This window comes from Rattus norvegicus, chromosome 3, assembly GCF_036323735.1.
Source record: "Rattus norvegicus strain BN/NHsdMcwi chromosome 3, GRCr8, whole genome shotgun sequence".
Classification (NCBI taxonomy): Eukaryota; Metazoa; Chordata; class Mammalia; order Rodentia; family Muridae; genus Rattus; species Rattus norvegicus.
In genome coordinates this window covers 58,446,946-58,458,137 of record NC_086021.1, presented here as the reverse complement: position 1 = coordinate 58,458,137, position 11,192 = coordinate 58,446,946, and positions in this window count along the sequence as shown.

Genomic DNA, 11,192 nt, shown 5'->3' with positions numbered 1-11,192 from the left:
ATCAGCTCTTTATAGTGTGCAGTCTCTAATTTGAGTGGGATTATATTTTGCCCATACCTTCCATTAAATGAGAGAGGATATTACTATAATTTGTCAGTGACTGCAGCCTGCTATGAACCTTGCTTCCTCCAGTCGCCCGATAATGACCTACCTCATCTTCCAAGCAGTGGCATCTTCTGGGTCAGGAAAACACGCATCTACTGAACTCAGTGCTACACTGGAAGCCACAATCTCTTAAAATTTGCTGTCATTTCATAAAGAATGATAGCAAGTGATTTCTGTATTAGAAACTCCCCCCAAATACTGCAATCTTATAAAATGTCAAAGATTGAAGTGCACTCTCCCTGCTTCATATCCCAGGCAACCTGAGGAGGTTGATTTATGAGGATTAATGTGAATCCCTTTCGGCTCTGCTTAATACCCAGTGGCGCTTTTGAGCTAATATATTTTATTTTATTTGCATTTACATAATATAATTTGATAGTCTCATATTGTATAATCTCATTTCGCTCTGCTTTTTTTTTTTTCAGGAAAAACAAATTGCTTGCAGCTTTTCAGCAAAAGGACTACATACAAACTATACCCAGATAACTTTCAGAAAGCTAGTTGCTATTGCTACATAGAAAACCTGAGGTATATTTTTAAAAGGAATGTTGAAAAGACAGATTCCCAATCTGGGTCCATGATACTGGTTTCTTGAGCCTACAAATTAAAGGAAGCTAATTCTTCTGTTCAAAGAAGTAGGGGCAATTACTCCTTTTTATGCTTTCTTTAAAAACGAATAGTGCTTCAACATTTATAACATATGTATATATATATACATATATATATCATTATCATATATTACGTATGGCTGACTATGCCTTAGTTTCTGCCTAGAATATTATTCCCCTTAATTTGATTGAGTTTTTCCCTGTGGCTTATTTCTGTGACCACTGGTTATGTTAGTGTGAACAAGGAGAGCCCAAAATATAATCAAAGCACACCCCCTGCAGGAAATTTTGGCAAGCCTCTTGTTACTGGGGCAAAGTTCCACAGAGAGATTGTAAGAAAACAATAATGGAGAACTGAGGCTATAGCTTGGTGAAAGAGTGATTACATAGCGTGCCTAGGATCCATTTTCAGTACTGCTGCACTTGAGAGACAAGGAAGTGACAAAATGGAGAACTGGAAGAGTGCAGGAAATGAAGAACATAGAAAGAAGGGAAGGGGAGTGAGAAAAAGGGAAGGAAGGTCAGGGGAGAGGAGGGAGGGCAGAGCAGAAAAGGAGAGGGAAGGGAAGAAAAGGAGACTGAAGGAAGGGGAAAGCATATTGGGACATCCTGGAGAACCAGCGAGTCTTGTGTCTGCTATGCTCAGAGGTTGCACATTTTACTGGCATACAACTAAGACTTGCTAAATGTTCTCTTTTTAAAAAATTAAAATAAGGTGTGAATTTTTAAGGCGCTTTAAAATAAGCATAGGTTTGAAGATTGAAAAATCTTCAGAGAGATTTGCCGCATTAAGGGATATTGACTTGTCAGGCCACAGCTTCATAAATCAAAGCAAGAGACTCCACTGGGTAAAGAGACTCCCCACATCACTGCACGGATGCCACCTCCTTCCATTCTAGAAGCTTCATCTAAGTAGTGATAATACAGAAGCTTGAGAAGCTTGACGGAGGCTTGAAAAGTAACAGGAAAAGTACGCCAAACTGAGAACCTCAGTGTCACATCCTCCACACACATCCTGTCTTAGGTATCTGTCTTACAGAGGGACCCAGTCAGGGCAGCCTTTCCAGTTCTAGAATTCTGGAGAATAGTATTCTGTCCATTCTTATTAAAGACAGGTGTGTGTTTACACTCAATATAACTAATAATAGTCTGATGAACAGCAAGCATACATTTAAAGAAAACTATGACTCTCATGCAGAACTGGTCAAAATGCTGAGGAAACCTAAGTATTTGGCTGTAACGAGGACATCTGTATTAACCCCACCACCACAAAAACCTCAAAGAACATCGAGCAAGAGGGTGTAGAGAGAATTTAAGAGCCTGTGGACAAAAAGTAGTACTATGAAAGGCTGTCTTTGAGGATGATGTGGGGATGGAAATCATGACCTCATAGCAGTTGTGGTTACCTGCCCAAGACATACACAAGATCATTACAGTCAAAAATCCAGCATAAATGAAGTAGCTGATCTCTAGCCATCCCCACTTAGAAGCTCTTTTTTTTATATTAAAACAAAATTCTGTAACATTAAGGTTATAGGATGCCAGTATAGAATTTTAATTAACTAACTTTTACACTAGATTTTGTTCCCCTTCTGGTCCCCCACCCCATCTTTCTACATCCTATACCTCCTCTCTGCCCACCGCCATGTTCACAAGGATGCCTCCACCCCACCCACCCTACCAGACCTCTAAACTTCCTGGGGCCTTTAGTCTCTTGAGGGTTAGGTGCATCTTCTCTGACTGAGCCCAGACCTGGTAGTTCTCTGCTGTATATGTGTTGGGGGCTTCATTTCAGCTGGTGTATGCTGCCTGGTTGGTGATCCAGTATCTGAGAGATCTCAGGGGTCCAGATTAATTGAGAATGCTGGTCCTCTTGCCCTCCTCCTCAGCTTCCTCCAGATTTTCCTTAATTCAATCAAGAGGGGTCAGCAGCTTCTATTCATTGGTTGGGTGCACATATCTACATCTGACTCTTTCAGCTGCTTGTTAGGTCTTTTGGAGGGCAGTTATGATAGATCCCTTTCTGTGGACACCCAGTAGCCTCAGTAATGGTGTCAGGACTTGGGGCCTCCCCTTGAGCTGTATCCCACTTGGGCCTGTTGCTGGACCTTCTTTTCCTCAGGCTCCTCTCCATTTCTATCCCTGTAGTTCTTTCAGACAGGAACAATTATGGGGTCAGAGCTTTGGGTGTGGGATAGCAACCCCATCCCTCACTTGATGCCATCTTTCTGCTGGAGGTGGATTCAATAAGGTCCCTCTGCCCACTGTAGGGCCTTTCATCTAGAGCCCCCCCCACCTTGGAGTCCTGAGAGTCTCTCACTCCCCAGGTGTCTAGAATGTTCTAGAGTATCCTCCCAACTGCCTTCTTCCTGAGGTCACCTGTTTTCACTCTTTCTGCTGGCCCTCAGGGCTTCAGTTCTTTTTCCTGACCCAGTACCAGATCATGTTCCCCTCTCCCCTGACTCCAGTACCCTTTTTCTCCTCTGTCCCTGGCCCGCCAACCCCTGCTGTGGTTGCTTTCTTCTGCCTCCCAAGTGGGACTGAGGTGTCCTCCCTTGGGCCCTTCAGCTTGTTGTTCTTTTTGAGTTCTATGGATTTTATCTTGAGTATTCTTTACTTTTGCTTCCTTGTTTGTTTTGTCTGATACCCACTTATTAGTGAGAACATACCATGCATGTCCTCTTGGGTCTGAGTTACCTCACTCAGGATAATATTTCTAGTTCCAACCATTTGCCTGCAAAACTCAGGATGTCCTCATTCTTAATAGCTGAGCAGTATTCCATTGTGTAAATGAACCATATTTTCTGTATCCATTCTTCTGTCATGGGACATCTGGGTTATTTCCAGCTTCTGGCTATCACAAATAAAGCTGCTATGAACATAGTGGAACATCTGCCTCTGTGGCATGGTGGGTCATCTTTTGGGTATATTCCTAAGAGTGGTATTGCTGGGTCTATAGGTAGGTCTATTTCCAATTTTCTGAGGAACGTCCAAATTGATTTCCAGAGTGGTTGTACCAGTTTGCAATCCTACCAGCAAGGGAGGATTGTTCCTCTTTCTCCACATCCTCACCAATATGTGTTGTCACCAGAGGTTTTGATCTTAGCCACTCTGACCCATGTAAAGTGGACTCTCAGTCATTTTGATTTGCATTTCTCTGATCACTAAAGATTTTGAACATTTATTTAGGTGCTACTCAGCCATTTGCGATTCCTCTGCTGTGAATTCTCAGTTTAGTTCTATACCCCGGTTTTTGATTGGGTTGTTTGGTTTTTTGGTGGTTAACTTCTGGAGTTCTTTATATATTTTGGATATTAGTCCTCTACCAGATGTGGGGTTAGTAAAGTTTTTTTTCCCAATCTGCAAGATGCCGATTTGTCTTATTGACTATGTCCTTTGCCTTACAGAAGCTTTCCAGTTTCATGAGGCCCCATTTATCAATTCTTGATTTTAGAGTGTGAGCCATTGGAGTTCTGTTTAGGAAATTTCCCCCTGTGCCAATGAGTTCAAGGCTCTTTCCCACTTTCTCTTCTATTAGATTCAGGGTATCTGGTTTTATGTTCAGCTCCTTGATCCACTTAGACTTGAGCTTTGTGCAAGGTGACAAATATGATTCTATTTTCGTTTTTCTACATACAGACAGCCAGTTAGACCAGCACCATTTATTGAAGATGCTTTCTTTTTCCCATTGTATATTTTTGGTTTCTTTGTCAAAGATCAGTGTGGATAAGTGTGTGGTTTTATTTCTGGGTCTTCAATTCCATTCCATTGATCAACCTGTCTGTCTCTGTACCAATACCATGAAGTTTTATCACTATGGCTCTGTAGTAGAGCTTGAGGTCAGAGATGGTGATTCTCCCAGACATTCTTTTATTGTTAAGAATTGTTTTCGCTATTCTAGGTTTTATGCCTTTCCAGATAAGTTTGAGAATTGCTTTTTCCGTGTCTTTGAAGAATTGTGTTGGGATTTTGATGGGGATTTCATTGAATCTATAGATAGCCTCTGGTAGAATGGCCATTTTTATTATGTTAATTCTGCCAATTCATGAACATGAGAGATCTCTCCATTTCCTGAGATCTTCTTCAATTTCTTTCCCTTTGATGAATATGAAATGTCCTCATCATACTTGATAACTTTTGGGTGAAAATCTATTTTATTGGATATCATGATGGCAACACCAGTTTGTTTCTTGGGACCATTTGCTTCAAAGTCCTTTTTCCATCCTTTTACTCTGAGATAGTGACTGTCTTTGTTATTGAGGTGTGCTTCTTTTGTACAGCAAAATGCTGCAATTTGTTTGCCTATCCAATCTGTTACCTTATGTCCTTTTATAGGTAGGTTAATTCTATTAATTTTGAGAGATACTAAAGACAGATAGATGACTGTTGGTTTCTGTTATATTCTGTTATATTTTTAGGTTGCTTTATATGCTTGTGGTTTTCTCCTTTTGTATTTGTTGTGAGATTCTTAATATCTTGTCTTTTCTTCGGTATCTTCCTTGTATTGAAGTTTTCCTTCTAGGATCTTCTCAGAGAATTGCTGGCTAAAATGTCAGTCTAGCTAAATGACAAGCTCCAGACTCCATGGAAAATCCTGACTCCAAAAAGTAAGTTGGAAAGTTAGAGAAAGATAGGCTCTGGGCTCTACACATGAATATATGGAAAAGCATATATGAGCATACACATATGCAGCATACACATACACAGGTTAATAACATTTACTCTCTTTTATCTTGTATATGTATGTATATAATGTGTGAATACACAGTGTATATATCCATGTGTAAGAGCTTTATTCTTTCTTACAGAAAGTCTCATTACTCTGTGACTTGATTTGGCATACTGATTTTCTTTATTCCATGGTAGAAAAGACTACCACTATATGGGCAGTATTTCCAAAGGTTCAAAAGCTCACCATTTGTTTCCACTTGATTTCTATCTTCAAATGAATTTGCTAAGTATAAACATCAAACACTGCAATAAATATGCTTCTTGCCCACATTCCTTCATGCACATGGAAGATAGTGAAATAACTATAGATCTGTAACTCCACCTAATCCTCAGTGTTCCAAACCTGAGTCAGTTTTAAAGTCTCCACTCCTTAGTTACTGTCTTACCAGTGAGGAGTTATGAGTTGTGACACAGCATGGGGGTTGGGAGGGAGGGGTTGGAAGGGAAACAGGGAAGGTGGATAACAATTTAAATGTAAATAAACAAAATAACCAATTAAAAAGAGCTAAAAGTAGGAGAAATACTTTATCCCCGAGAAGAGCACAACAATTTGTATCCAATACAAATTTTGGTCAGAACCAAAAGCATTTATAGAATAAACAAATTACAGACTGAACAGTTTATATTTAGGTATATATACAGGTATACAGATATACATACATGAAGATAAAAATAATAATGAAAATAGAAGTCATGAATGTGATTTGGAGGAAGGAAAGGAATGGGAGAAAATATGTAATTACATGGTAGTATTAAAAGAGAAAGAAATTTAGAAAGCTAATACTTATGTATAAGATAAAGATTCTGTCTAAATGCATATTTTTGTCAATAAAAATAATGTATGTGACCAAAGTAATACTTACAATAGTAAAAGGTACATGTGTAAATGAAAAAAAATGTTTCCTTCCAACTATAAGTTCCAAAGTATATCAATGTAGTAGGTCACACCAGAAATATTGTTTGTTTCGTGGTTGTTGTTGAGATAGTATTGCCATGTGGTCAAAGCTTGAACTTGGTATTCTTCTGGTCTCAGCTTCTTAAAAGATTGGATCATAGGAATGTGGCACTATTCCAACTCAGAAACCCTTTATTGAAAGAGAAAATAGAAAAAGGAAATGCTGTGTCTCTCGGGAGAGATCTACATCCGGCTCCTGTCGGCCTGCACTTCTTTGCTTCATCCATCTTGTCTAATTGGATGGCTGTATATGTGTGGGCCACATGTGGGGCAGGCTCTGAATGGGTGTTCCTTCTGCCTCTGTTTTAATCTTTGCCTCTCTATTCCCTGCCAAGGATATTCTTGTTCCCCTTTTAAAGAAGGAGTGAAGCATTCACATTTTGATCATCCGTCTTGAGTTTCATTTGTTCTAGGCATCTAGGGTAATTCAAGCATTTGGGCTAATAGCCACTTATCAATGAGTGCATACCATGTGTGTTTTTCTGTGATTGGGTTACCTCACTCAGGATGATATTTTCCAGTTCCAACCATTTGCCTACGAATTTCATAAAGTCATTGTTTTTGATAGCTGAGTAATATTCCATTGTGTAGATGTACCACATTTTCTGTATCCATTCCTCTGTTGAAGGGCATCTGGGTTCTTTCCAGCTTCTGGCTATTATAAAAAAGGCTGTGATGAACATAGTGGAGCTCGTGACTTTTTTATATGTTGGGGCATCTTTTGGGTATATGCCCAAGAGAGGTATAGCTGGATCCTCAGGCAGTTCAATGTCCAATTTTCTGAGGAACCTCCAGAATGATTTCCAGAATGGTTGTACCAGTCTACAATCCCACCAACAATGGAGGAGTGTTCCTCTTTCTCCGCATCCTCGCCAGCATCTGCTGTCACCTGAGTTTTTGATCTTAGCCATTCTCACTGAATTGAGAATAGGACCCCCGTTAAAGGAATCAGAGAAAGAACTGGAAGAGCTTGAAGGGGCTCGAGACCCCATATGTACAACAATGCCAAGCAACCAGAGCTTCCAGGGACTAAGCCACTTCCTAAAGACTATACATGGACTGACCCTGGACTCTGACCTCATAGGTAGCAATGAATATCCTAGTAAGAGCACCAGTGGAAGGGGAAGCCCTGGGACCTGCTAAGACTGAACCCCCAGTGAACTAGATTGTTGAGGGGAGGGCGACAAGGGGGGGAGGATGGGGAGGGGAAAACCCATAAAGAAGGGGAGGGGGAAGGGGATGTTTGCCTGGAAACCGGGAAAGGGAATAACACTCGAAATGTATATAAGAAATACTCTAGTTAATAAAAAAAATATATATATACCGATTGCATATTACATATACCTATGTATGCTGACTATATATGATGATGACGCCTAAAGAGATAGTAGGGAGAACTAGCTGCTTTACTTGCATAAATTTCAAAACTTTGTAAGAAGTCATTTCAACCTAAAAAAAAAGGAAATGCAAACTAATATTACAAATATTATTTTGTGAATAGTTTGGATATCCTGGACTCCACAGCACAAGTCTATCCTACAATTGGTCATCAGCCACCACTGCTCAATACCACCACATTAAGACAGCAAGCAGGGTGACTGCTGTATACATGCAAGTTGTCTAAACATTGCCTGTGTTTCCTCACATGATCCACAAGATCTGAGATGCTGTATTTTTTCCCCAAGCTATTCAAGAGTCTCAGTAGAATTCATAAACAGTGTGGCCTCATTTCTATATCATTTAGGAATGACAGAAAGCTTTCTAAAGTTGTCTGATGTCCACTCTAGCCAGACATACCACAAAGATATTCTCTTTCTTCTCCTGTGAAGTCATAAGAATTAGTGCTTCCATTCATAACTTTCTGTGTCCTGGGGCTTCGGATCTGAAGTAAAACCTCAGAAATCATGTGTAACAGTTACTTTTCTCATCACTTTAACAAAATACCTAATATAAACAACTCACATAGGAAAAAAGAAATGACTAGGGGAGACTTGTTGAATATTCAGTACCTATTTGCTTGGTCCTGGGACCTTGGGCAGAAAGAACATCCTGCGGTCAGAAGCACTTCTCTGTGGACAGCGGTACAGGAGAGAGACAACGTACTCCCTAGTGCTCTACCTCTTCCCATTAGATAACACCACCTGGAATTGCAAATCCACACCATTATCTAAGAATCAAATATTTAATACATGAGCCTTTGAGGGACATGCCAGTAAACAAACCCTAACCCCTCTGATCATGAGTACTTGAACACATCTGGGGGTTTTAATTTCTGTTCTCTCCAGGAAGCCCCACATAATCAATAGAGATTCTAAGACCTTTCTTTTATCTTGGGTTTCTCTCCTCTTGATTATTGAAGGTTTATTTAGTTTGGGTGATAGAAAGTGTCTTTGGCAGTACATTTCCTAACATATTCATGGCATACTTCATGTTCCGAGGACTTCAAATTGTTCAACCTCTAAAACATTTTGATCTCTCAAAGCTATTGCTTTCCCCTTGTGCATATAAAGCTGCCTGTAAAACTGAAAACCACGGAATACCTGATCCTCCTATTCTGCTTCTGTCACAGCCTTTCCCTAGGGCAGTGCACAGCCCAACTAATATCTTACCCTTAATAAAAGAAAGGTTGTAGGGTAAAGAGGAATAGGCAGCCCTGAATTTCATTTCTACCAATAACCCAACATTATTTCTAATTATTCAACCTAAAAAGACAATAATTGAACAAAATTTCAAGGGAGTGTGTGCGTGAATGAAGTTTACATTGGTATTTGCACTTACGCTTTTAACCAAATCCTGTTTGCATTTGAAACAGAGATGAAACATGTCTTTTACACTCACTTTCCTTCAGACCTTACCTGTTATTTTTTAAAAACCACCAGGTTTGTATGTATGTATGTATGTATGCATGTATGTATGTATGTGTGCCCCTAGACATCAGACTGATATAGTAGAAAACATTTTGCAATAGCCTTGAGTTTCACTTTGTATTAAGTAAACTGTGTAGTTTTGTTTGATGCAAAATAACATACCATTAAATTCTCATTTCTGATATAAAATTTGAAAAATGAACGAAATAAATCTGAATTTCTTCTGATTGTAAAAGCTCACCAAGAATCCTCATTTTGGAGCTGTCAATTCAATTTTTTAAACTGTATGCATAATATTACCAAACAAATTACCTTTCATGTTAGTTGAAATATCTACCCACAACCTTCTGGCACATAAATCATGTTTTGTTTACAGCCATCAGAATCAGATAAAAAATTTTCCACTATTTTCAATCTTGATTATCCCACTTTAATTTTTCTTCATATACAGAATATGCTGTTTTGCATTAATCAACTGATAGGGCTAGTGTTCGTGCCTAAGAAAGATAAAATCAATAATTATGGAAAACATGTGATAAGACCTTGAAGGAGGCCAATCAATTGCTACAATACTTTGTACTAGTAAAACAAGTTGTCAACGTATTTAAGCTTATGGAAATTTAGTTTAGAATTATGTGAATTTTGAATCACAGGTGGCCTTCAGAAAAGCAGCTCTTACATAAAATGTAAATGCCTTGTACCTAAAACTTTTATAACCATGGTAAGAAGTACTTCAGAGTCAGAGTGGATTCTCGTCACTAGTTTATTTATTTTTCCTCAAACTACTATCAAAGTGATTTAAGTCACCTTTGACATCATTCTTTAAAAAAATATTCCTGACAATATGATTTATCAGAAGTTGGAAAAGTGACTGCTTCTCTACACGTCAGAAGGATGGTGTCTGATAGCTTTGACAAGTTGTTTTCCCACTTGAAAGCCGTAGGTTCTGTAGTTATACTTCATGCCTTTACCAGAACCTTATAAGTAAGATGTTTCTATTGATTATGTCCAATCAGGAAAACAAAATCCATTTTTAGTATTTAAACAGAGATACTTTATGAAAGTGATGAAATTAGAGAAGTAAGGAAAACTATCTCCAGCCAGCAGAAACCATGACGGGTGGTAGGAAATGATGGCTTGTTGAAACCTGGGTCCTAAGCTGTATAGAAGCTAGGATTGTTTCACAACAGAATCTTAGAAGAGAAACTAACTCCATCAAAGCAGAGAAAGAGAAGGGAGAACAGGCTGGCACCTCCCTTCCCTGGTGGTCCATGTTGGTCCTTTGTCAATCAGACTAATCTGGGACAGTCAGAGACAGGCATCCTGAAGGAGGACACTTATCCCAGAGAAGCAGAGCTGGGAAAGGAAGGACAGAGACTGAACCTTAAAGTGAAGGCCAGCATAGCACTGCCTTCTCCAGCCCCACTGCTGGCCATCATGTACAAATAGGATGAGAAATCTCTTCTGTAACAGTCACCAAACAATTCAAAAGAGCTTTCTCTAAGAACTCGAACTCATCATGATATAAAAACAGAATTGTGAGTCATTTTATAGATATTAAAGTTATTTAGTATTAAATTAATCTGACCTAATATACTCTCTAATGTAGATTTATGAGAGCTAATCAAGCAATTTGATAAATTCAGTATAAATGATTCCATCCTAATGGTTCTACATGGTGGCAGCAAGAACAAAAAACAGAATCTTTAGCACATTAACCTTTTTAGTTAATCATGCTTAGGTGACTATTCTCAAAATTTCTGATTAATGTCTGTTTTATGAATGTATTTCTTAAACAGTATAGGACAATGCAACTTCTGCTTTTAATTGTCAATATGCTAATTGAGCATATATAGTCTGACTTTCATCCAGAGCTATGATCAAATCTGCTGGTGTTGAAGCATATGAAGGACTTTCCTTAGCTAA